This window comes from Lissotriton helveticus, chromosome 8 (assembly GCF_964261635.1).
Source record: "Lissotriton helveticus chromosome 8, aLisHel1.1, whole genome shotgun sequence".
In the NCBI taxonomy this organism is placed as follows: domain Eukaryota; kingdom Metazoa; phylum Chordata; class Amphibia; order Caudata; family Salamandridae; genus Lissotriton; species Lissotriton helveticus.
Genome location: NC_136069.1, coordinates 864,113,848 through 864,141,538, shown reverse-complemented (window position 1 = coordinate 864,141,538; position 27,691 = coordinate 864,113,848). Strand labels below are relative to the sequence as shown.

Genomic DNA, 27,691 nt, shown 5'->3' with positions numbered 1-27,691 from the left:
GCATAATGTACGAAGGGGGCGGGGCTTGGGATTGACGCCTATCAGACCCTCCTTTTAGCGGACTGTGGCTAACACGTTTGTTTCCATTTATTAACCAAAAGGAGGGCCTTTACAGCAAAAATCTATGGGCAGGGAAAAACTGGAAAGACATACTTAAACCAGAACATCATCATGAATCAGTATCAACCAATTAGCATCAGTAAGCTCAACAGCATTGGAGACAGGGTATTGTTTCAATCTTTTCGTAGACTTTTTCATATTGCTGGCACACATGGAGCAACAAGGGGGAAGGCAGTAAACGCAGAGGCAGCATGACAGTAGGAAACCTATAACACCTATAATGACCATGAATATTTTCCAACCCCAGGAAGAGAAAAGACCCCACAACCATGTCTGTAGGGACCAGGTACCAGTATCTTGATGAAGTTCAGCAGCCAACCTATGAAGTTTCTGCACAGCCAAGTTAACTGTCGGGGCGGAGTCAGGAATATACACGCAGCAAGACGTCCCGATGACGCGGCAAGCTCCACCCCTATCTGCCAGGATGACGTCAAGAACCATTCTATTCTGAATCGTAAATAATCTCATAGCCTGCATCTCCAGTGACATATTAGCTGCAATATCAGCTTCAGTATTCACTACCTTTTCCATAACCCGTGAAAGACGTCTGATGGACCTACTATTAAAAATAGGGCCCCAGAATGGCAACAGGCCTTTAGAAAAGTCGTTAAACTGCTGTCCAGCGGTGTCCGTCTGATCAACGTCATCAACTTGAAGATCCCTCCTTTTTCGCTGTCCTTGCACCACGTCAAACCTCCTATGTGTCTTATGATAATCCGAAGGTGCTACATAAACAGGAGGGAGTAAATACGCCAGGTAACATGTCCCACCCCAACCCTCAGGCAACCACAGGTACCCGTTATCTCCACATATAAAGTAGACATTAGGGGGAGTGACAAGCGAAGGACTAAGGGTCAACCTAATCGAGGTAGTCACATTACAAATGCTGTCACCCACCTTTATCGGACCTCTACCCTGTATACAGAAATAAGGCGAGGGTCCCACTACTGCTAGAGGCACCAGAGAATGACCACTACTGTTTGTAGCAGGAGGGCGTCGGTATGCTAGAGAAGAGTTTAACTGTAGAAAACTCTCTCGTACCTTATCAGTGTCATTAGGTATCAGAAATTTGTCCAACTTTTTCGAGCAAGTCTCTAAAAATGTTTGGTCAAAACGTCCATCAGTAAATAATCGTCCAAGGGATGAGGGAGGCAAAGGGCGTACTCGCATCGTCAGTGTAGACTTACTGTCGGGGAGTCGTGGGGTGAGAGAGTCAGGCTGCTGGAAAAACTTCACCCTACCTATCAAGGTATACCAGCCCACGCAGCTATTCACAGGGGTCAATTGCAGTGCCAATAACCTGTCCTTCTTATATGCTGCAGAAGGAAGCAACCCACATACCCAGCAATCTGTCACATTGTATACAGCGTGTGCATGATGTAGCGTTTTTATGAAGACATTATCACGGTAACCTTTTCTCATACATTGTTCACCATAATCAACAGTAACCATATTATGTTCTGGTAAGGGCGAAGGGGTAGGAACCAATTTGTGGACGGGGTAAGCTTTATCCAGGAAAAACAGTATTCCAAGCATGATCAGAAAGACAATAATGAGCACCACAATAACCACAATTTTACTTTTTCGTGATAGGGCATGCCACGGTGAATCTGGTTCTGGTCTGCGAGAGGCAGCAAAAGGCTGTTCCTCATCTGGTATTGGATGACCAAAAGGATACATTTCTGCTAGAGAACGGGGCAAGGGATATCCTAAAAGTTCAAAAGCTAGGGACACTACTAAAAGTTCAGACACTCCAAAACCGGCCAGAAGGGTTCTTCACCCTTCGATGGGCTGTTCTCCCTATGTCCGTTAAAGCCTCATAGGCAGGCTTTCGACTTCGCAAACCCTATTCCCTCGACGGAGTCACACAACTGCAGTGACTCAGGAGCACAGAACTTGGGCCCACGTACAACTCTAATGTTCCATTCAGCAATGTCTCAGAAGCAATGTCTCAGAAGTGCACCAGGGCTCCTTTCAGCAGTCCATCCCTATTGCTACAATAACCTATCGACTATAGTCCACTCCTAGTCCCTATCTCAGCCCTTCTTCCAGTGCTCAATGCGTTTGCCTCTCTTTCCTGGGCCGCAAGTTATAGCGAGTGCTCCCTCGCACTTCGGGGTCTGAAAACAGAATTGGTGGGTCGTTTTGAAAAGAGGTGGCTTCGGTCGCTCGAGCACCGGGACCGATAGAAGCCTCGCTACTCGTACTCAGGGCTGGCTTCCGTGCTTTGTCGTCGTGCTCCTCCCCAATCAACACAGCATCAGAAAAAGGGAGGTACTTAGGCAACGATTCTGTTTCGTGATCTGCAATGCCACCTCTTACCCAGGCATCATAGGGTAAAGGTAGTGGAACTTTCTTTACGTGGCAGGCGTGCGTCCACGCCTTTCGACCCTCCACTCGAAGTGCGGTGCGGGTGGTGAGCAGCACCAACCGTGGCTCAGACCACCTGGGCTCCAAACAGGACTTCCGCTGGTACTTCTTAACGACGACCCAGTCCCCTGGGTTGATGCCGTGGCCGGGCCCCTCAGGCAGCGGCTTCAGTGTGTCTGCTACCTGCTGGTGAACAGAATGGAGATCTTTAGTCAAAGCATACAAGTAGTCTGTCAACATAGGATATTCTATCTCTGAGAAACATTTAGGTCTAGGAACTCCCCACACATTGGCGGGCCTGCCGAATACAACTTCGTGGGGAGAAACACCTGTCTTGGAATTTACTGTAACTCGTTTGGAGAGTAGAGCAAGGGGAAGAGCGTCTGGCCAGCGTAGCCCAGTACTTTCCTGTATTTTGGCCATTTTCAATTTCAGTGTACCATTAAATCTTTCAACTAAACCCGCAGCCTGTGGGTGTAGGGCTGCGTGGAATTTTTGAGAGATTTGTAATCCCTTACATATATTTTTCATCAGTTCAGCATTGAAGGATGTACCGTTATCACTCCAGATCACTCTAGGTAACCCGAACCTGCTAAAGTATTCCTTAATCAACATTTTGGCTGTCGACATGGCTGTACAGTCTTTTGTTGGAAAAGCCTCCACCCACCTACTGAATGCGCACACCACCACAAGTACATACTTAAGGTTGTTCACTCTTTCCATTTCAATGTAATCCATCTGTATTACTTCAAAGGGGTATGTTGGGGGTGCAAAATTACCCACAGGGACGGGTGTTCCCTTCCCAGGATTGTGTCGTAAACAAATCATGCACTGTTGTACCAAACGTGTGGCCACCCTGGAAATGTTCTCATTACTCCATACTGGGTCTAATAATTTACATATTCCCTTGGCACTTATATGAGCTGGTCCATGAGCCATTGTCACCACTGGGAGGACATATGCATTTGGGAGCAACCATCGTCTTTTGTCTGTCACATCCGTCCAACACTCATCCGAGTCCAACTGTCCCTTTCCATTCTTCCATTCCTTCAGTTCCTCCTCGGTCACTTTCTCTTGTATGTTCCGCACACTCTGTACAGTATCTGCAAACATGTTAACGTCTGGTACCCATCTAGCCGGTCCAGCCACAAACATTCGCGGGAGTCTGTTCCTGGCAGTTTCTTTAGCTGTCTGATCTGCAAACGCGTTTCCCCGCCCTACGTCATCAACCACCGCTTTGTGTGCACTGCACTTTATTACTGCTAGCCGTCTGGGAAGCGTTAGAGCCGTCAACAGGCGCAATATTAATGGGCCATGTTGAATTCGTTGTCCGTGTGATGTCAAAAATCCCCTCTCTGCCCACAGTCTTCCATAACTATGAGCCACGCCAAAGGCGTATTGGCTGTCAGTATAAATGTTCACATCCAATCCTTCACTCAGTTCACATGCACGCATCAACGCTATTATCTCTGCAGCTTGGGCTGAGTTGTACGGGACTCTAGAAGTCTCCACCACTGTTTGTAATGTCGTGACTGCATATGCTGCTGTTGTGGTACCGTCCGCTAGTTTAAAACAAGACCCGTCGACATACAACTCTCCGTCAGGGTCATCTAGGGGCTTATCCGTCAAATCTACTCTCCCTTTTGTCTCCTCCTCTGTTCGGACCAGGCAGTCATGCACTTCACCATCTTTCTCATCTGAAGGGAGAGGCAACAGCGTGGCTGGATTCAGGGTAGCGCATCTTTTTATCGTTACATGTGGGGCAAATAGTGTCATCTCATAACCAGTCAGACGAGCGCTAGTTAAATGCTGCGTCTGTGTTCTGTTTAGCAAAATGTCCACTGCATGTGGTACCATTACCGTAAGAGCTGAACCCACTACGAGCCCTGCCGATTGTCTTATCGAGACTGCAGCAGCCGCTGTAGCCCTTAGACAGCTCGGAAGCGCTCTTGCCACGTTGTCGAGCATTGCAGAGAAGTAAGCACACGGTCTCTGTTTCCCTCCAAAATCTTGTGTTAAGACAGACAACGCGCACTCTTCCGCCTCGTGCACATAGAGTACAAAAGGCTTCTGGTAATTGGGTGTTCCCAAAACGGGTGCAGAACATAGAGCAGTCTTCAACAACTCAAACGCTTCTTGGCATGCAGGTGTCCAAGGTAGGGGCTCGCACACCTCTTTTAAGGTCAGATACAGCAGGGGTTTTGTTAGTAAAGCATAATTAGGTATCCACTGGCGACAGTACGATGTTATGCCCAAGAATGCGCGCACCTCTCGCTGTGTGTTAGGTACTGCCATGTTAGTTATTGCCTTGACGCGTTCTGGTGTCAGCCTTCTCCCGTCCTTCGATAGGAGGTGACCGAGGTAGGTGACCTCCTGTCGACAGTATTGGAATTTAGGAAGGGACACCTTGTGTCCCTTACGAGCCAAATGGTGTAATAATTTAACAGTAGACTCTCGGCACCCCTCCTCAGTATCGGAGGCGATGAGAATATCATCCACGTATTGCAACAAGACATTTCCTTGCGGGAGCTCCAAATCATCTAACTGTGCTTTTAATGCGTGGCTGTAAATACTAGGGCTTTCTGTATAGCCTTGAGGAATTCTACAAAATCTAAAACTGCGGCCAGCCAATGAGAATCCGAAGAGGTACCTGCTATCTGGGTGTACAGGTATACTAAAGAACGCATTCTTAAGGTCCAACACTGAAAAGTATTTAGCTGAGGGGGGTATCATAGTCAAAATGGTAGTAATGTCAGAAACCACTGGGTACTGGGGCTCAACAACCTTGTTAACATGGCGTAAATCAATCACAAAACGATAGACATCAGGTGTATTCTCACCAGCGTCACCTGAGGATCTTTTAAGTATCGGAAGTATCGGACTATTACAGATATTCGAGTCCGTTTCCTCGACTACCCCCGATCCAATCAAATCCTGTATAATCTGCAACAGAGCCCTCTCTCCATCTCTAGAGATCTTGTATTGAGGTATGCGAGGCAGCTCCGCTCCCACCTTAACATTTATGGACACCGGTGCAATGTCCATTTTTCCCACATCAGTATCGCTACTGGCCCACAGACTCGGGGGGACATCCCTGAACTCAACTGGGAGGGGCTCATCCTTTGAAAAACATTGTTGCGCACGCGCGACAGAAGGACCCATCGTAAGGTACACACCATCCGGGGAACAGTAAATCGTAGCATGCAACCTTTTTAACAAATCCAAACCCAGTAAATTCTCACCACAATTCGAAGTCAAGAGAAAAGAGGAGTCAACAGTAAAGGGGCCAATCGTAAGTGTCAAGGGCTTAGAGATGGGGCTAACCACCGGGGTACCAGAGAACCCCACTGAAACATTAGTCTTGCCAGACAGAGCCGCCCCTGGAACCTGAGAACGTGCTACAGAACTTTTCGTAGCACCTGTATCCAATAAAAATTTCTGATGGGATCCCGACAAGTCTGCCGTTACATAAGGCCCACGTTGATCAACATCCACAGAAACAGGTCCCTCACTCTGCCCTACGCTGTCCTAGTTATAGGAAAATCCTGTGAAATCATCCATGGCGTACGTATCGTTGTAGAACTGTCTATCCCTGCCGTCATCGCCCTCCCTCTGAGAGTGCTGTCTATCCTTTCCTCCGTCAAAATAAATTCCTCCCGGTCTCCTGCCCTCCTCGAACTGTCTAGTGTCTCTATTCGCATCTCCCCGACCTCGTCCTCTACCAGGTCCAGCCTGGGACCGTAGTAGTGGACAATCTTTCCACCAGTGCCCTTCCTGTTTGCAGTTAGCGCACTGGTTGGGTCCCAAACGCTCTCTTCTCTCTCCCCTTCCGAAGCTACTTCCTCGACCACCTGACACGGGCGGGGCTCCCCGTCCTCTGCCCTTCGCTACTTGCTGCAACAAAACCTTTGTCTTCAAATCTTTCGCCTTCTTTTCTTGCCTTTCCTTATTCTCATTCTCTCTATGTTCATAATACTGGGCCATGCTCAAAATTCCTGAGGGGGTAGATGTCGTCCATGTACTCTCAGACGCTTGCAGTCGGGCCGATATTTCTGGCAGCAGATTCGTAACGAATCTGTTGACAAAAAGACGGAGCCCTCCATCTTGAGAGATATCTTGTCCGCTAAAATCCATAAATGTTTCTTCAAAACGAGTGAAGAAATCTGAAACTGCCTCATCCTTTTTCTGTTTGCAAGCCGTTAACTTATCCCAATCTACCTTCTTAGGAGGAATGAGTGAATTCATATATTTGATTATACGCCCGGGTAATGCTAGTATCTCAGGCTTCGGCTTTTCACCTGGCTTTCGTTCCTTATCCCAATCTGTGAATTCTTCCCAAGTTCCGCCTAACTCCTCTCTATGTTCCGAACCCTTCACTTGTCTCCACACATCCACGGGGACCAATAATCCGAAAAACAGTTCAATATCTGCTAACGTCATTACTGTTGAGGAGGCTGCCTCTGTTAATTCCTTGTAATAAGCCGTTGGATTTTTTCTTGAGTCGGGTAACTGCGCCTTCAGAGCTAATACCTCGCTCCTTTTCCAGGGCGTATACACCCATTGTTCTTGGAAATGAGCATCTACACGTGGTCTAGTCACTACCAGGGTGGTCGGGTCTACTATTTCAGATACCTCAGGGTGAAATATAGGGTGTAATTCACGCATTGGATGTATCCCCGGGAAGTGGGTCTCACCTGTTGCTATTAGCTCATTCCTGTACTCCAACAAATACCTCAAACTACGGAGCACTTCCGCTGCTCCAGTATTAGCCCTGTAAGCATGAGTCTTAATATCGCGAAGAATCGCTGGCGCCACACCACCATATCCCTGCTCCCATAGCGCTATTAGGGTCGTTGACATGTGCCACAAAGCATGCTGTTGCATCAAAGGCTCATAATCCTTCATAGTAGACCAAATATCGTCTAGTGAATAAATATTATTCCTGGCCCATTGACAAGCTTGATTAGCCACCATGGTCTTCTCGTCTAGGGGTACAGTAGCACGTGTGAGTAACTTTCGTACCTGAATAAGTAGTCCTCCCTCCGCTCCTCTAGCAGGTGTTCGCAACGCGCTCTGAGGGGTGGCGCTGGCAGAAACAGTGGGGATAGCGGGGCCGGCAGAGAACACCGGGGATAGCGCAGCAGACGCAGGGCTCGCCGCCGAGAAAGGGAGCAAGGGTGCCGTGGTAGAAGGGGAAGTAGGTCCCCTTGCAGAGGAAGCAGGTGTACCGGACAAGGGAGGGGCACTGACTTGGGGAACTGAAACCACCGCCTGTGGGGCGGAATCTCCGAGCACGGGGTACAGCGGCTGCGGAGCATATGGGGGAGGGGGTCGGGCGCTCAAAATATCTTCCATCTCGTCTATATCCTCTTCCTTTACCACATAGCACTTATTTTCCAATAACCTAAAACGCCTATCTGCGCGCTCAATCCGTAGCTCATTCTCTTTCTTAGTGTGTTCCCTCGCCTTCTGCGCCATGGTCTGTGCCGATCTTTTCTGAGCTACCTTCTCCTCCCTTATCTGCTGTTCTCGTGCCTCCTTCTGCCACATTCGCAAAGAATCAAACATACTCTGACGGCTGCGCCTAGCAAACAATTTGTCTTGTAAATAGTCTAATTTTGCTGCGTCAAAAGAGCCCAGCAAAGGCCACTGCAAATCCACATTATCCATTGTATACTTATGCCACAAAGAGGAAAACAAAATAGGAGGCAAGCCGTGCTTGACGTACATGTCGAAATTCGGAGAGCCTTCCTGCGGGGCAGGCTGGCTCTTAGCCAATCTCACATCTGAAACCTCATCACAACACCCGAAACACCGCAACTTACTAAAGCACGGCATTTTGTTCTCTTACAAACACACAACGGCACAACAAAAAATTCACAGTTTCAATATGCATATATCTATCAAATAGAATCCGCACCAAAACACGTGTTACCAAAATGGGACAAGGCCCGTCGACCAAGTCCTGGGAAACCTGGACCCTACCGCAGACTGAACAGCACACACCCGCTGTTCCGAGACTGGGAAACCAATCCGTCTCCCGGGCAGCACTACAAATCGGCAGGCGCCACACCGCGCGGGACCCGGCACTCTCCCGCAAATCACCACATTAGGTGTTCGGGCGAGCCCAAAATCCTCGCGTAGCAAGCCGCTCACCAACCCGCAGTACTATCCAGTCGGATTGTCACAAACCAACGTTCCCCAATCTCCATCAAGTCTGTCAGAGCACTATCTGCACCCTGAGTTTCCCGGAGCACACTAGCCCCAGAAGCACACCGGCTCCTCCAATCACCAGAGACACACCGGTCTCACGGAGCACTCCGGCCCCTCAATCACCGGTCGGACCACTTACCTTCCGTGCGCGGTCCCGACCTCTACCGTTCTCCACTTCCGGCTGGCTGGACCAACACGGTCAGCTCCAAGGTTCCGCCTTCCGGACTCCGGCGTAGGATCTTGGACCGAGACCTCCTCCGATCAGCAGGGTGGGGCAGCGCTGCGAGAACCAAGCTCGGCATCAAAGTGGGTACCCAGGCCCACCGTGCCGACCAGGGGGTCTCCGGCCTTCTGCTACCCACTTACGGGTGAGAAAGGTCCTAATCGCGGAGTACCTGTTCGGGCGCCATCTGATAAGCGTGGCTAAAATACCACCCGAGTGACTTACCTCACTCACCTACAGTTACCCAAAATAAGTCAGCCGGACAGTGGAGAAGAATAAACACCAGAACTCACTCTCCCCCGGGCCCGGCCGGTCCCTCCTGCTCCCCCGCCTGCTCTGGATCATCCAACGAGCGGCAGGGAGCGGGCCTGGCTCTCCAGGCTGGGACGGCAGGCCGGGGCCTGAAGACACTCGGGGAAATCCCTCGGCGAGGGCTGGTCTCTTCTTCCCGGGTCCGGCGGTGATCGCGCAACGCTTCCCTGGGTCCAGAGGACGGGGACCAATCCGGTCGCGGCGTCTGGGCGAGCCTCCAGCAGCACCCGGGAGTCAGCCAATGGCAGTGCGGCTCCCGGGAGAGGCCTTCAATGACGCTCGGCTCCTCCACCAATCACAGCTCGGCAATGACGATGACGCTGCGCCGCACGGGCCAATCCCGTTGCGGCGTTAGTGAGGGGGCTCGGCTCCCTCAACCAATGGGAGCACGGCGGCTTCGTTCTTCGCCGCTTCAGCTCCCCAACGATCGACGATCTCGGGAGGGATATTCCTTGCCCCCGGGCCGCGGCGGTGACACGGCTGGCAGTGGTTTTCAGTGCGCCTCGCACTGTGAAGGCCCACAAGTCTCCGGCAAGCCCCACACCTGCGTGTCGATGAACACGCCGATCTTGGCCACTCAGCAGGCTGGGTCAGCGCGGCGCTCTCAAGCAGATTAGAGAGCAGCCCATGCGCTAAGCAGGCAACCGGCCAGGTTTCACGATCTCCTTGCCACCCAGCAGCTTCAGGGGGGCACAGCAGAGTCTTGCAGTCCTTGGGCAACCTTTATGTCCCTGGGTTGCAGACAGGGGGCCAGCTCTTCTCAGGCCCTTGGAGATTCAAGTTGCCGACACAGCACACAGCAAAGTCTTGGCAGTTTCAAGTAGGCAGGGTCACAGCACACAGCAAAGCCCCTTTCTTCTCCTCAGCTTCCAGGTAGACAGTAGAAACCGTCAGCCCTTAGAGCACACAGCAAGGCAGTCTTTCTTTAGTTCTCTAGCCGTCCTCCTTCCAGCCGAGGTTCCTTCTTGGTTGCAGAATTTCAGAATCTAAACTTCTGTAGTCAGGGGTCCCTTCCTTATACCCCTCAATGTCTTTGAAGTTCTTTGAAGTCTTTGTGCATGGAGGCCCTTAGTCCAGTCTAAACCAGTTCTGGGGGTTGCGGAGCACTGAGGTGTCTCTGGTTTTCTTCTTCCTGTCAGCTTCAGGGCCAGAGGTGTCAGTTGACCAACCAGGGGAGAGCTAACGTGGGGGAGGTAGGCAGGCGCAGCTCAGCACTTATCAGGCATTCCTTCCTCCCTCCTCCCAGGCAGGCAGATGTGCCCTTTCATCCCCGGGATGGCTCCGACCCTCTCCTCTGGGGCTCTGCAGCCCCCCCCTGTCGCATCCAGACCAGGCAGGCATTCCACAAACCCAGGCACACAGAAAGGTTTAGACAAGAGAACAGCCACTTTCTAAAAAGTGCTATTCTCCAACACAGGATTTAAAAACACCCTTCACTAAAAGATGTGTCATTAAATTCTGAGTTCAGGGATATCTTTCACTTATGTCCCATCTTGTTCCTATGGGAAGATAGGCTGGTATCACATGGGCCCAGCCTCCTACATGTTACTCTATGGAGCAAGATAGCCTTACAGCAGTGAGCACACAAAATGGCTACAGCCCACTACCAGGGCATGTTACCTGCACTAGCACATGCTCTACCTTATCCATACACTGCACCCTGCCCAGGGGGGTACCTTGAGCCTTCCATAGGGGTGACTGATGTGCACAGACAGGGAAGGGTTAGGCCTAGCCAGTGGGGACACTGGCCAGGCTGACATGGCAGTCACTGACTGCACACAGGCTCTGCGCGGGCAGGCCTGAGTCACCATTTTAAAGCTACTCATGTGGGTGGCGCAATCTGCGCTGCAGGCCCACTAGTAGCATTTGTCATCACCAGCCCTGGCACACACAGTGCCCTTTACTAGGGACTTCGTGGTGATACAAATATGCCAATCAGGTATATTCAAACAATATCACAATTTACAGAGGGAGCACTTACACTCTGACACTGATCAGCAGTGGCAGAGTGTCCAAAGCATCTTAATCAGCAAAAACGAAATCCAGCACAGCATCAAAACACATGAGTCAGAGGCAAAAAGATGGGGGAAGAACCACGCCAAAAGATGTCAGGTCTAACAGGTTTCACGTCCTTAAACTAGAAATCCTTTGGTAATCTGGAAAAATTATTAAGGAAACCTCTCCCTTTATTGGGAACGTCATACTCTGTGTACCATGTTAGGGAGGATGTATCACAGGTCCAGCTAAAAAATTCCTTGCACTACCTTCTTGTTGTATTTCAATTCTTTATTATGATAAGCGTGGCTAAAATACCACCCGAGTGACTTACCTCACTCACCTACAGTTACCCAAAATAAGTCAGCCGGACAGTGGAGAAGAATAAACAAAGTAAGTTTATTAGGCCACAAACTCCCATATGAGAGGGCCCTATATCGACCTCACCCCTAAGAGTGTGCCGAGAAGGACTGACTCACATCATCATGGTGATACATTATATTACGAGAAGGCAGAGTAAACACGCCCATAATGGAAAAGTACTGGTCCACCAGGAGTGTGGACAATGGCCTCATACAAGAGGCATCTGCACCTGCAATAGCAACACTTGTTATCATCTCCCAAGGACACAGAGCCAGGCCGCTACATCCCCAGCGCATGAGAACGGCCTGATAAGGAGTTTCGCTAGCAGGAGCTTCAGCTACGGTAAACCAAGAAATGCATATATGCTGACACGAGGAATTATTCTTATTCCTACGGGAGGGGGAATGAGCAAGTACAGTTTGCACGCAGAGAGAAATGATTCAAAATGGTGGCACACATGCTAAGCTAAGAACACTGCAAACGATATCACACGCATAAGTGAATAACTGCATAATGAGAACATAAACGTAAATGCGTAAATGCAAGTAATTAGTTAGACACATTCCGCTAACTCATAAGCATAATGTACGAAGGGGGCGGGGCTTGGGATTGACGCCTATCAGACCCTCCTTTTAGCGGACTGTGGCTAACACGTTTGTTTCCATTTATTAACCAAAAGGAGGGCCTTTACAGCAAAAATCTATGGGCAGGGAAAAACTGGAAAGACATACTTAAACCAGAACATCATCATGAATCAGTATCAACCAATTAGCATCAGTAAGCTCAACAGCATTGGAGACAGGGTATTGTTTCAATCTTTTCGTAGACTTTTTCATATTGCTGGCACACATGGAGCAACAAGGGGGAAGGCAGTAAACGCAGAGGCAGCATGACAGTAGGAAACCTATAACACCTATAATGACCATGAATATTTTCCAACCCCAGGAAGAGAAAAGACCCCACAACCATGTCTGTAGGGACCAGGTACCAGTATCTTGATGAAGTTCAGCAGCCAACCTATGAAGTTTCTGCACAGCCAAGTTAACTGTCGGGGCGGAGTCAGGAATATACACGCAGCAAGACGTCCCGATGACGCGGCAAGCTCCACCCCTATCTGCCAGGATGACGTCAAGAACCATTCTATTCTGAATCGTAAATAATCTCATAGCCTGCATCTCCAGTGACATATTAGCTGCAATATCAGCTTCAGTATTCACTACCTTTTCCATAACCCGTGAAAGACGTCTGATGGACCTACTATTAAAAATAGGGCCCCAGAATGGCAACAGGCCTTTAGAAAAGTCGTTAAACTGCTGTCCAGCGGTGTCCGTCTGATCAACGTCATCAACTTGAAGATCCCTCCTTTTTCGCTGTCCTTGCACCACGTCAAACCTCCTATGTGTCTTATGATAATCCGAAGGTGCTACATAAACAGGAGGGAGTAAATACGCCAGGTAACATGTCCCACCCCAACCCTCAGGCAACCACAGGTACCCGTTATCTCCACATATAAAGTAGACATTAGGGGGAGTGACAAGCGAAGGACTAAGGGTCAACCTAATCGAGGTAGTCACATTACAAATGCTGTCACCCACCTTTATCGGACCTCTACCCTGTATACAGAAATAAGGCGAGGGTCCCACTACTGCTAGAGGCACCAGAGAATGACCACTACTGTTTGTAGCAGGAGGGCGTCGGTATGCTAGAGAAGAGTTTAACTGTAGAAAACTCTCTCGTACCTTATCAGTGTCATTAGGTATCAGAAATTTGTCCAACTTTTTCGAGCAAGTCTCTAAAAATGTTTGGTCAAAACGTCCATCAGTAAATAATCGTCCAAGGGATGAGGGAGGCAAAGGGCGTACTCGCATCGTCAGTGTAGACTTACTGTCGGGGAGTCGTGGGGTGAGAGAGTCAGGCTGCTGGAAAAACTTCACCCTACCTATCAAGGTATACCAGCCCACGCAGCTATTCACAGGGGTCAATTGCAGTGCCAATAACCTGTCCTTCTTATATGCTGCAGAAGGAAGCAACCCACATACCCAGCAATCTGTCACATTGTATACAGCGTGTGCATGATGTAGCGTTTTTATGAAGACATTATCACGGTAACCTTTTCTCATACATTGTTCACCATAATCAACAGTAACCATATTATGTTCTGGTAAGGGCGAAGGGGTAGGAACCAATTTGTGGACGGGGTAAGCTTTATCCAGGAAAAACAGTATTCCAAGCATGATCAGAAAGACAATAATGAGCACCACAATAACCACAATTTTACTTTTTCGTGATAGGGCATGCCACGGTGAATCTGGTTCTGGTCTGCGAGAGGCAGCAAAAGGCTGTTCCTCATCTGGTATTGGATGACCAAAAGGATACATTTCTGCTAGAGAACGGGGCAAGGGATATCCTAAAAGTTCAAAAGCTAGGGACACTACTAAAAGTTCAGACACTCCAAAACCGGCCAGAAGGGTTCTTCACCCTTCGATGGGCTGTTCTCCCTATGTCCGTTAAAGCCTCATAGGCAGGCTTTCGACTTCGCAAACCCTATTCCCTCGACGGAGTCACACAACTGCAGTGACTCAGGAGCACAGAACTTGGGCCCACGTACAACTCTAATGTTCCATTCAGCAATGTCTCAGAAGCAATGTCTCAGAAGTGCACCAGGGCTCCTTTCAGCAGTCCATCCCTATTGCTACAATAACCTATCGACTATAGTCCACTCCTAGTCCCTATCTCAGCCCTTCTTCCAGTGCTCAATGCGTTTGCCTCTCTTTCCTGGGCCGCAAGTTATAGCGAGTGCTCCCTCGCACTTCGGGGTCTGAAAACAGAATTGGTGGGTCGTTTTGAAAAGAGGTGGCTTCGGTCGCTCGAGCACCGGGACCGATAGAAGCCTCGCTACTCGTACTCAGGGCTGGCTTCCGTGCTTTGTCGTCGTGCTCCTCCCCAATCAACACAGCATCAGAAAAAGGGAGGTACTTAGGCAACGATTCTGTTTCGTGATCTGCAATGCCACCTCTTACCCAGGCATCATAGGGTAAAGGTAGTGGAACTTTCTTTACGTGGCAGGCGTGCGTCCACGCCTTTCGACCCTCCACTCGAAGTGCGGTGCGGGTGGTGAGCAGCACCAACCGTGGCTCAGACCACCTGGGCTCCAAACAGGACTTCCGCTGGTACTTCTTAACGACGACCCAGTCCCCTGGGTTGATGCCGTGGCCGGGCCCCTCAGGCAGCGGCTTCAGTGTGTCTGCTACCTGCTGGTGAACAGAATGGAGATCTTTAGTCAAAGCATACAAGTAGTCTGTCAACATAGGATATTCTATCTCTGAGAAACATTTAGGTCTAGGAACTCCCCACACATTGGCGGGCCTGCCGAATACAACTTCGTGGGGAGAAACACCTGTCTTGGAATTTACTGTAACTCGTTTGGAGAGTAGAGCAAGGGGAAGAGCGTCTGGCCAGCGTAGCCCAGTACTTTCCTGTATTTTGGCCATTTTCAATTTCAGTGTACCATTAAATCTTTCAACTAAACCCGCAGCCTGTGGGTGTAGGGCTGCGTGGAATTTTTGAGAGATTTGTAATCCCTTACATATATTTTTCATCAGTTCAGCATTGAAGGATGTACCGTTATCACTCCAGATCACTCTAGGTAACCCGAACCTGCTAAAGTATTCCTTAATCAACATTTTGGCTGTCGACATGGCTGTACAGTCTTTTGTTGGAAAAGCCTCCACCCACCTACTGAATGCGCACACCACCACAAGTACATACTTAAGGTTGTTCACTCTTTCCATTTCAATGTAATCCATCTGTATTACTTCAAAGGGGTATGTTGGGGGTGCAAAATTACCCACAGGGACGGGTGTTCCCTTCCCAGGATTGTGTCGTAAACAAATCATGCACTGTTGTACCAAACGTGTGGCCACCCTGGAAATGTTCTCATTACTCCATACTGGGTCTAATAATTTACATATTCCCTTGGCACTTATATGAGCTGGTCCATGAGCCATTGTCACCACTGGGAGGACATATGCATTTGGGAGCAACCATCGTCTTTTGTCTGTCACATCCGTCCAACACTCATCCGAGTCCAACTGTCCCTTTCCATTCTTCCATTCCTTCAGTTCCTCCTCGGTCACTTTCTCTTGTATGTTCCGCACACTCTGTACAGTATCTGCAAACATGTTAACGTCTGGTACCCATCTAGCCGGTCCAGCCACAAACATTCGCGGGAGTCTGTTCCTGGCAGTTTCTTTAGCTGTCTGATCTGCAAACGCGTTTCCCCGCCCTACGTCATCAACCACCGCTTTGTGTGCACTGCACTTTATTACTGCTAGCCGTCTGGGAAGCGTTAGAGCCGTCAACAGGCGCAATATTAATGGGCCATGTTGAATTCGTTGTCCGTGTGATGTCAAAAATCCCCTCTCTGCCCACAGTCTTCCATAACTATGAGCCACGCCAAAGGCGTATTGGCTGTCAGTATAAATGTTCACATCCAATCCTTCACTCAGTTCACATGCACGCATCAACGCTATTATCTCTGCAGCTTGGGCTGAGTTGTACGGGACTCTAGAAGTCTCCACCACTGTTTGTAATGTCGTGACTGCATATGCTGCTGTTGTGGTACCGTCCGCTAGTTTAAAACAAGACCCGTCGACATACAACTCTCCGTCAGGGTCATCTAGGGGCTTATCCGTCAAATCTACTCTCCCTTTTGTCTCCTCCTCTGTTCGGACCAGGCAGTCATGCACTTCACCATCTTTCTCATCTGAAGGGAGAGGCAACAGCGTGGCTGGATTCAGGGTAGCGCATCTTTTTATCGTTACATGTGGGGCAAATAGTGTCATCTCATAACCAGTCAGACGAGCGCTAGTTAAATGCTGCGTCTGTGTTCTGTTTAGCAAAATGTCCACTGCATGTGGTACCATTACCGTAAGAGCTGAACCCACTACGAGCCCTGCCGATTGTCTTATCGAGACTGCAGCAGCCGCTGTAGCCCTTAGACAGCTCGGAAGCGCTCTTGCCACGTTGTCGAGCATTGCAGAGAAGTAAGCACACGGTCTCTGTTTCCCTCCAAAATCTTGTGTTAAGACAGACAACGCGCACTCTTCCGCCTCGTGCACATAGAGTACAAAAGGCTTCTGGTAATTGGGTGTTCCCAAAACGGGTGCAGAACATAGAGCAGTCTTCAACAACTCAAACGCTTCTTGGCATGCAGGTGTCCAAGGTAGGGGCTCGCACACCTCTTTTAAGGTCAGATACAGCAGGGGTTTTGTTAGTAAAGCATAATTAGGTATCCACTGGCGACAGTACGATGTTATGCCCAAGAATGCGCGCACCTCTCGCTGTGTGTTAGGTACTGCCATGTTAGTTATTGCCTTGACGCGTTCTGGTGTCAGCCTTCTCCCGTCCTTCGATAGGAGGTGACCGAGGTAGGTGACCTCCTGTCGACAGTATTGGAATTTAGGAAGGGACACCTTGTGTCCCTTACGAGCCAAATGGTGTAATAATTTAACAGTAGACTCTCGGCACCCCTCCTCAGTATCGGAGGCGATGAGAATATCATCCACGTATTGCAACAAGACATTTCCTTGCGGGAGCTCCAAATCATCTAACTGTGCTTTTAATGCGTGGCTGTAAATACTAGGGCTTTCTGTATAGCCTTGAGGAATTCTACAAAATCTAAAACTGCGGCCAGCCAATGAGAATCCGAAGAGGTACCTGCTATCTGGGTGTACAGGTATACTAAAGAACGCATTCTTAAGGTCCAACACTGAAAAGTATTTAGCTGAGGGGGGTATCATAGTCAAAATGGTAGTAATGTCAGAAACCACTGGGTACTGGGGCTCAACAACCTTGTTAACATGGCGTAAATCAATCACAAAACGATAGACATCAGGTGTATTCTCACCAGCGTCACCTGAGGATCTTTTAAGTATCGGAAGTATCGGACTATTACAGATATTCGAGTCCGTTTCCTCGACTACCCCCGATCCAATCAAATCCTGTATAATCTGCAACAGAGCCCTCTCTCCATCTCTAGAGATCTTGTATTGAGGTATGCGAGGCAGCTCCGCTCCCACCTTAACATTTATGGACACCGGTGCAATGTCCATTTTTCCCACATCAGTATCGCTACTGGCCCACAGACTCGGGGGGACATCCCTGAACTCAACTGGGAGGGGCTCATCCTTTGAAAAACATTGTTGCGCACGCGCGACAGAAGGACCCATCGTAAGGTACACACCATCCGGGGAACAGTAAATCGTAGCATGCAACCTTTTTAACAAATCCAAACCCAGTAAATTCTCACCACAATTCGAAGTCAAGAGAAAAGAGGAGTCAACAGTAAAGGGGCCAATCGTAAGTGTCAAGGGCTTAGAGATGGGGCTAACCACCGGGGTACCAGAGAACCCCACTGAAACATTAGTCTTGCCAGACAGAGCCGCCCCTGGAACCTGAGAACGTGCTACAGAACTTTTCGTAGCACCTGTATCCAATAAAAATTTCTGATGGGATCCCGACAAGTCTGCCGTTACATAAGGCCCACGTTGATCAACATCCACAGAAACAGGTCCCTCACTCTGCCCTACGCTGTCCTAGTTATAGGAAAATCCTGTGAAATCATCCATGGCGTACGTATCGTTGTAGAACTGTCTATCCCTGCCGTCATCGCCCTCCCTCTGAGAGTGCTGTCTATCCTTTCCTCCGTCAAAATAAATTCCTCCCGGTCTCCTGCCCTCCTCGAACTGTCTAGTGTCTCTATTCGCATCTCCCCGACCTCGTCCTCTACCAGGTCCAGCCTGGGACCGTAGTAGTGGACAATCTTTCCACCAGTGCCCTTCCTGTTTGCAGTTAGCGCACTGGTTGGGTCCCAAACGCTCTCTTCTCTCTCCCCTTCCGAAGCTACTTCCTCGACCACCTGACACGGGCGGGGCTCCCCGTCCTCTGCCCTTCGCTACTTGCTGCAACAAAACCTTTGTCTTCAAATCTTTCGCCTTCTTTTCTTGCCTTTCCTTATTCTCATTCTCTCTATGTTCATAATACTGGGCCATGCTCAAAATTCCTGAGGGGGTAGATGTCGTCCATGTACTCTCAGACGCTTGCAGTCGGGCCGATATTTCTGGCAGCAGATTCGTAACGAATCTGTTGACAAAAAGACGGAGCCCTCCATCTTGAGAGATATCTTGTCCGCTAAAATCCATAAATGTTTCTTCAAAACGAGTGAAGAAATCTGAAACTGCCTCATCCTTTTTCTGTTTGCAAGCCGTTAACTTATCCCAATCTACCTTCTTAGGAGGAATGAGTGAATTCATATATTTGATTATACGCCCGGGTAATGCTAGTATCTCAGGCTTCGGCTTTTCACCTGGCTTTCGTTCCTTATCCCAATCTGTGAATTCTTCCCAAGTTCCGCCTAACTCCTCTCTATGTTCCGAACCCTTCACTTGTCTCCACACATCCACGGGGACCAATAATCCGAAAAACAGTTCAATATCTGCTAACGTCATTACTGTTGAGGAGGCTGCCTCTGTTAATTCCTTGTAATAAGCCGTTGGATTTTTTCTTGAGTCGGGTAACTGCGCCTTCAGAGCTAATACCTCGCTCCTTTTCCAGGGCGTATACACCCATTGTTCTTGGAAATGAGCATCTACACGTGGTCTAGTCACTACCAGGGTGGTCGGGTCTACTATTTCAGATACCTCAGGGTGAAATATAGGGTGTACTTCACGCATTGGATGTATCCCCGGGAAGTGGGTCTCACCTGTTGCTATTAGCTCATTCCTGTACTCCAACAAATACCTCAAACTACGGAGCACTTCCGCTGCTCCAGTATTAGCCCTGTAAGCATGAGTCTTAATATCGCGAAGAATCGCTGGCGCCACACCACCATATCCCTGCTCCCATAGCGCTATTAGGGTCGTTGACATGTGCCACAAAGCATGCTGTTGCATCAAAGGCTCATAATCCTTCATAGTAGACCAAATATCGTCTAGTGAATAAATATTATTCCTGGCCCATTGACAAGCTTGATTAGCCACCATGGTCTTCTCGTCTAGGGGTACAGTAGCACGTGTGAGTAACTTTCGTACCTGAATAAGTAGTCCTCCCTCCGCTCCTCTAGCAGGTGTTCGCAACGCGCTCTGAGGGGTGGCGCTGGCAGAAACAGTGGGGATAGCGGGGCCGGCAGAGAACACCGGGGATAGCGCAGCAGACGCAGGGCTCGCCGCCGAGAAAGGGAGCAAGGGTGCCGTGGTAGAAGGGGAAGTAGGTCCCCTTGCAGAGGAAGCAGGTGTACCGGACAAGGGAGGGGCACTGACTTGGGGAACTGAAACCACCGCCTGTGGGGCGGAATCTCCGAGCACGGGGTACAGCGGCTGCGGAGCATATGGGGGAGGGGGTCGGGCGCTCAAAATATCTTCCATCTCGTCTATATCCTCTTCCTTTACCACATAGCACTTATTTTCCAATAACCTAAAACGCCTATCTGCGCGCTCAATCCGTAGCTCATTCTCTTTCTTAGTGTGTTCCCTCGCCTTCTGCGCCATGGTCTGTGCCGATCTTTTCTGAGCTACCTTCTCCTCCCTTATCTGCTGTTCTCGTGCCTCCTTCTGCCACATTCGCAAAGAATCAAACATACTCTGACGGCTGCGCCTAGCAAACAATTTGTCTTGTAAATAGTCTAATTTTGCTGCGTCAAAAGAGCCCAGCAAAGGCCACTGCAAATCCACATTATCCATTGTATACTTATGCCACAAAGAGGAAAACAAAATAGGAGGCAAGCCGTGCTTGACGTACATGTCGAAATTCGGAGAGCCTTCCTGCGGGGCAGGCTGGCTCTTAGCCAATCTCACATCTGAAACCTCATCACAACACCCGAAACACCGCAACTTACTAAAGCACGGCATTTTGTTCTCTTACAAACACACAACGGCACAACAAAAAATTCACAGTTTCAATATGCATATATCTATCAAATAGAATCCGCACCAAAACACGTGTTACCAAAATGGGACAAGGCCCGTCGACCAAGTCCTGGGAAACCTGGACCCTACCGCAGACTGAACAGCACACACCCGCTGTTCCGAGACTGGGAAACCAATCCGTCTCCCGGGCAGCACTACAAATCGGCAGGCGCCACACCGCGCGGGACCCGGCACTCTCCCGCAAATCACCACATTAGGTGTTCGGGCGAGCCCAAAATCCTCGCGTAGCAAGCCGCTCACCAACCCGCAGTACTATCCAGTCGGATTGTCACAAACCAACGTTCCCCAATCTCCATCAAGTCTGTCAGAGCACTATCTGCACCCTGAGTTTCCCGGAGCACACTAGCCCCAGAAGCACACCGGCTCCTCCAATCACCAGAGACACACCGGTCTCACGGAGCACTCCGGCCCCTCAATCACCGGTCGGACCACTTACCTTCCGTGCGCGGTCCCGACCTCTACCGTTCTCCACTTCCGGCTGGCTGGACCAACACGGTCAGCTCCAAGGTTCCGCCTTCCGGACTCCGGCGTAGGATCTTGGACCGAGACCTCCTCCGATCAGCAGGGTGGGGCAGCGCTGCGAGAACCAAGCTCGGCATCAAAGTGGGTACCCAGGCCCACCGTGCCGACCAGGGGGTCTCCGGCCTTCTGCTACCCACTTACGGGTGAGAAAGGTCCTAATCGCGGAGTACCTGTTCGGGCGCCATCTGATAAGCGTGGCTAAAATACCACCCGAGTGACTTACCTCACTCACCTACAGTTACCCAAAATAAGTCAGCCGGACAGTGGAGAAGAATAAACACCAGAACTCACTCTCCCCCGGGCCCGGCCGGTCCCTCCTGCTCCCCCGCCTGCTCTGGATCATCCAACGAGCGGCAGGGAGCGGGCCTGGCTCTCCAGGCTGGGACGGCAGGCCGGGGCCTGAAGACACTCGGGGAAATCCCTCGGCGAGGGCTGGTCTCTTCTTCCCGGGTCCGGCGGTGATCGCGCAACGCTTCCCTGGGTCCAGAGGACGGGGACCAATCCGGTCGCGGCGTCTGGGCGAGCCTCCAGCAGCACCCGGGAGTCAGCCAATGGCAGTGCGGCTCCCGGGAGAGGCCTTCAATGACGCTCGGCTCCTCCACCAATCACAGCTCGGCAATGACGATGACGCTGCGCCGCACGGGCCAATCCCGTTGCGGCGTTAGTGAGGGGGCTCGGCTCCCTCAACCAATGGGAGCACGGCGGCTTCGTTCTTCGCCGCTTCAGCTCCCCAACGATCGACGATCTCGGGAGGGATATTCCTTGCCCCCGGGCCGCGGCGGTGACACGGCTGGCAGTGGTTTTCAGTGCGCCTCGCACTGTGAAGGCCCACAAGTCTCCGGCAAGCCCCACACCTGCGTGTCGATGAACACGCCGATCTTGGCCACTCAGCAGGCTGGGTCAGCGCGGCGCTCTCAAGCAGATTAGAGAGCAGCCCATGCGCTAAGCAGGCAACCGGCCAGGTTTCACGATCTCCTTGCCACCCAGCAGCTTCAGGGGGGCACAGCAGAGTCTTGCAGTCCTTGGGCAACCTTTATGTCCCTGGGTTGCAGACAGGGGGCCAGCTCTTCTCAGGCCCTTGGAGATTCAAGTTGCCGACACAGCACACAGCAAAGTCTTGGCAGTTTCAAGTAGGCAGGGTCACAGCACACAGCAAAGCCCCTTTCTTCTCCTCAGCTTCCAGGTAGACAGTAGAAACCGTCAGCCCTTAGAGCACACAGCAAGGCAGTCTTTCTTTAGTTCTCTAGCCGTCCTCCTTCCAGCCGAGGTTCCTTCTTGGTTGCAGAATTTCAGAATCTAAACTTCTGTAGTCAGGGGTCCCTTCCTTATACCCCTCAATGTCTTTGAAGTTCTTTGAAGTCTTTGTGCATGGAGGCCCTTAGTCCAGTCTAAACCAGTTCTGGGGGTTGCGGAGCACTGAGGTGTCTCTGGTTTTCTTCTTCCTGTCAGCTTCAGGGCCAGAGGTGTCAGTTGACCAACCAGGGGAGAGCTAACGTGGGGGAGGTAGGCAGGCGCAGCTCAGCACTTATCAGGCATTCCTTCCTCCCTCCTCCCAGGCAGGCAGATGTGCCCTTTCATCCCCGGGATGGCTCCGACCCTCTCCTCTGGGGCTCTGCAGCCCCCCCCTGTCGCATCCAGACCAGGCAGGCATTCCACAAACCCAGGCACACAGAAAGGTTTAGACAAGAGAACAGCCACTTTCTAAAAAGTGCTATTCTCCAACACAGGATTTAAAAACACCCTTCACTAAAAGATGTGTCATTAAATTCTGAGTTCAGGGATATCTTTCACTTATGTCCCATCTTGTTCCTATGGGAAGATAGGCTGGTATCACATGGGCCCAGCCTCCTACATGTTACTCTATGGAGCAAGATAGCCTTACAGCAGTGAGCACACAAAATGGCTACAGCCCACTACCAGGGCATGTTACCTGCACTAGCACATGCTCTACCTTATCCATACACTGCACCCTGCCCAGGGGGGTACCTTGAGCCTTCCATAGGGGTGACTGATGTGCACAGACAGGGAAGGGTTAGGCCTAGCCAGTGGGGACACTGGCCAGGCTGACATGGCAGTCACTGACTGCACACAGGCTCTGCGCGGGCAGGCCTGAGTCACCATTTTAAAGCTACTCATGTGGGTGGCGCAATCTGCGCTGCAGGCCCACTAGTAGCATTTGTCATCACCAGCCCTGGCACACACAGTGCCCTTTACTAGGGACTTCGTGGTGATACAAATATGCCAATCAGGTATATTCAAACAATATCACAATTTACAGAGGGAGCACTTACACTCTGACACTGATCAGCAGTGGCAGAGTGTCCAAAGCATCTTAATCAGCAAAAACGAAATCCAGCACAGCATCAAAACACATGAGTCAGAGGCAAAAAGATGGGGGAAGAACCACGCCAAAAGATGTCAGGTCTAACAGGTTTCACGTCCTTAAACTAGAAATCCTTTGGTAATCTGGAAAAATTATTAAGGAAACCTCTCCCTTTATTGGGAACGTCATACTCTGTGTACCATGTTAGGGAGGATGTATCACAGGTCCAGCTAAAAAATTCCTTGCACTACCTTCTTGTTGTATTTCAATTCTTTATTATGATAAGCGTGGCTAAAATACCACCCGAGTGACTTACCTCACTCACCTACAGTTACCCAAAATAAGTCAGCCGGACAGTGGAGAAGAATAAACAAAGTAAGTTTATTAGGCCACAAACTCCCATATGAGAGGGCCCTATATCGACCTCACCCCTAAGAGTGTGCCGAGAAGGACTGACTCACATCATCATGGTGATACATTATATTACGAGAAGGCAGAGTAAACACGCCCATAATGGAAAAGTACTGGTCCACCAGGAGTGTGGACAATGGCCTCATACAAGAGGCATCTGCACCTGCAATAGCAACACTTGTTATCATCTCCCAAGGACACAGAGCCAGGCCGCTACATCCCCAGCGCATGAGAACGGCCTGATAAGGAGTTTCGCTAGCAGGAGCTTCAGCTACGGTAAACCAAGAAATGCATATATGCTGACACGAGGAATTATTCTTATTCCTACGGGAGGGGGAATGAGCAAGTACAGTTTGCACGCAGAGAGAAATGATTCAAAATGGTGGCACACATGCTAAGCTAAGAACACTGCAAACGATATCACACGCATAAGTGAATAACTGCATAATGAGAACATAAACGTAAATGCGTAAATGCAAGTAATTAGTTAGACACATTCCGCTAACTCATAAGCATAATGTACGAAGGGGGCGGGGCTTGGGATTGACGCCTATCAATTAGCATTTAGGCACCTTCTGGGTAAAACAAGTTCCAACTATGGGCATTGCCTCAAAGAAACGACATAGTCATAGAGTAAAAGACAGTAGCCTGAAAAGAAAAAGGGGAGGATATGGGGGGGAAGATGGTGGGAGGATATGGGTGTGAATATGGTGGTGAATAAAGGGAGAAAAATACTCACGGGGATGTCAATCAGCACACACATTTGCACTGGAGATGTAAGTCCCTGAACAGTTACAACTACCAATACAGACACACCTTTTACGTCAGCACTAAGATTCCCTAGAACAACAAGCTTCTAAAATAACTATGTACAAAAATCCTTCACAAGTCGGAAAAGGATGGGAAACACCATTTTGTAGCTTTCCCATATCACAACATCGTTGGTGAATGTAGATAGAGGGCAGCTACATCAGGAATCGACCCCATAGGTCCGCGAAATTTTGTATACAGTCATCCAATGTTTAGAGGATCTGTTCATAGCTATAGCATGCATATCACTCAGCCAATGTCGGTGGAGTGGTATGCTATTCAATTTCCAATGATGCAGAATTCCGACCGTGGCCACTGTTAAGGCCATTGTGAACCCTCTATTCATGATGGGGCATTGTTGGCCCGGGCGCTGATCCTCAGATGAGGGTTTATCCGAAGGGTCATGGTGATCGAATCCCACACCTCCCTCCCATAAATCCATGGCTGCCTATTCAATGCATGCATTTTTAACATTGCGGCGGGTGCTGCTTGAAGAAGCACCCACCGCAATGTTAAAGATACTTCCTAATTGCACCGGAGGGACCGCCGCCGCCCCTGCGGACGGTCCCTCCACCTCGGGGGGCCGCCATCGTAATCGGCCCCTAGGTTGGGATGATTATCATTTGACATGGTGACAGTGGTGGACGGGCGTCATTAGCAAAGGTGCTATGCCAGCATACCTAGAAGAGGCTTAACCAGTGTAAACCCAGCACTTCCCCCGACTCAAAATAGAGTGGCGGAACAGCAAGTTTGGTAGGTTGGGAGCACTATTGATTACCGGCTATGCTTCCGCTCTGCTAAACTCTAAATGACCATCTAAATTGATATTCTAACAGTCACCTCAGTAACTTGGGCCCTTATGTTGCAAGCTACATGTTTCACCAGCATTCCAAAGGACAGTACTGAAAGAGTGCACTGTTTCTTTGTACCTTTCTCCTTTGTTGTGGCTAAATTATTGGAAGTTCAGTACCACTCACGTGTTTCAACTCTTCAACCATCTCTGGTGTAGATCACTGAAACCTTTATGTAAAAGTCCTGAGAAAGCATTAGTTGTTCATTCTACTTTGAAACATGTATATCTTCCCCATCTGTCTCTAAGAAATGCGATACAGGACTTCACGCTGTGGGCTCTAAATTTGATTTGCTTTGTCGTTACTCTCATAAAACACCTGTTTCGCAGTGAGTACGGTGTGTCCTGCCATGTTTGCCAACAGTAAGGTAAACTCTTTTAACTGTCCTTACCTGTCTCTAGTCCAGTATTCTGCCTATTTCCTGACATTTCCCTTGCAACTCTTAGGGACCTGCCTTTCTTCCCTCAGGTGAGCGTACAGAGACATTTTAGCTCAAAGGCTAGGGTTATTACATTTCCCTGTACAACTAGATTTAGGCCATCCACCCCACCAGCTGTCTGCACCCATCTATTACTATTTTTATTCTTTTTTCCCAAACCATCAAAGTACACAAAATCCATCATTTGCGCAATCTCAAAAAATGTACAAAAAAAGGATAAAATCCATGTAATCTGAAAGAAACAGGTTAGTATTAGATTCCTTACCTTAGAATATCCCCAGGCGTCAGTCTGGATCCGGAAACTTTTGCGTAGCAGTACCCCTGCGCGTCGGTAGGCGTCGTCTGCAGGCGTCCCCTGCGGCTCCGCGTCGTCGGCGTCGTGCGCCGTGATGACGTCGCTGGAGTATATAGACGCCGCCTCCGCGCGCTGACGTCAGTTCTTCTTTTTTCCGCGCCAGTTAGCGCAGATCCGAAGAGCAGTACTCCGGTCTTTTGACCAAGTGTTTGTAAAACTTAATCTTTCTACGGTGCCGGTAGGATGCCTGGGTTTAAGAGCTGCGACGAGTGCGACCGCATGATGTCGGTCACCGACCACCATCGACTCTGCCTCCGGTGTCTGGGCGCGGACCACGACGTGGAGTCCTGCGTCGACTGTCGGGCCTTGACTGGAAAAGCTAGGCGGGAGCGGTCCCGCAAGCTTCTCGAGCTCCGAGTGTCGGCCCCGCGTCGAGAGCGGTCCCGGTCCGGTCGGAGGTCGAGGGAACGATCGCGGAGCCGCCATGGGCGCTCCGGGAGTCGCCACCATTCCTCCGGTTCGTCAGGTAAGCACAAGAAGTCGGGGCGTCGCCATCGCACCCCCGACTCCCCCCGACGCCCGCGTGATGCGGCCGGGGGCTCGGGTGGCCCCACCCCCGCGGGCCCGCGCGGGTCACCGACGCCGTCTACCCCATACCCGTCGGTCCCTGGGGAAGGCGCGTCGCGTGAGGAGATCGAGGCCTTCCTCATTGCTATGAGGGCGAGGTCTCCTCCGGCGGGGCCTACGGCGCCTGCGGGGCCGTCGGTCCCGTCTGGGGGCCCGAGCGGTTCGGGTGCTTCTGCCCCGACGCCGCCGGTGGCTCCGGTCCCGGCGCCGCTGGGTCCCTCAGGTTCGTCGCCGGCTGGTCTCCCGGCCTCTCCGGCGTCGGTTCCTTTGGGCCAACCCGTGGTACCGCCTCCGCGTGGTGCAGCGACTCCGCCGTCGGCTCCGGCCGGCGTCGGGTCCCCGGCACCGACGCCGCGCGGCGCCACCCCCATTCCCTCCCCGACTCCGGACACGGAGTCGGACCGGCGTCGGCCGACGCCGGATCCGACGCCGATGGGGCCCGTTGACCCCGATGTCTATATCGTCGACCCAGAATATGGTTATGATGAGGATGAGTATGGTGAGGGTTGGGAGGGGTCTGAGGACCCTTTATCCCGTGCCTGCCAGTATGATGTGGACTGGGTAGGTGATCTGGGTGATGCCAGTGGCCTGGACGAGTCGCCCAACCCTGGGTTTGTCTCCCCGTCCCCTGTGGCGTCTGAGGCAGGTGCTGCCTATTCAGTGGTCCTGATGAGGGCTGCCAAGGCCTTACACCTTGAGCTCCCGGTCGCGAAGGTCAAACCGAACATTCTGACCGAAGTGTTTAAACCGCAGTCATGCCCCCAGGAGCCTCTGCTGCCGTTTAATGAGGCCCTGACGGATGTCCTTTTGGGCACCTGGTCCAGGCCCGCTTC

The 27,691-nt window shown here is 50.5% G+C and overlaps 1 protein-coding gene across 3 annotated transcripts in view; it reads left to right on the top strand.

The window, feature by feature from the left end:
* Positions 1-27,691, top strand: part of CTPS2 (CTP synthase 2) — a 2,098,303-nt gene that overhangs the window by 1,781,094 nt on the left and 289,518 nt on the right. The gene's annotated exons all lie outside the window — the stretch shown is intronic.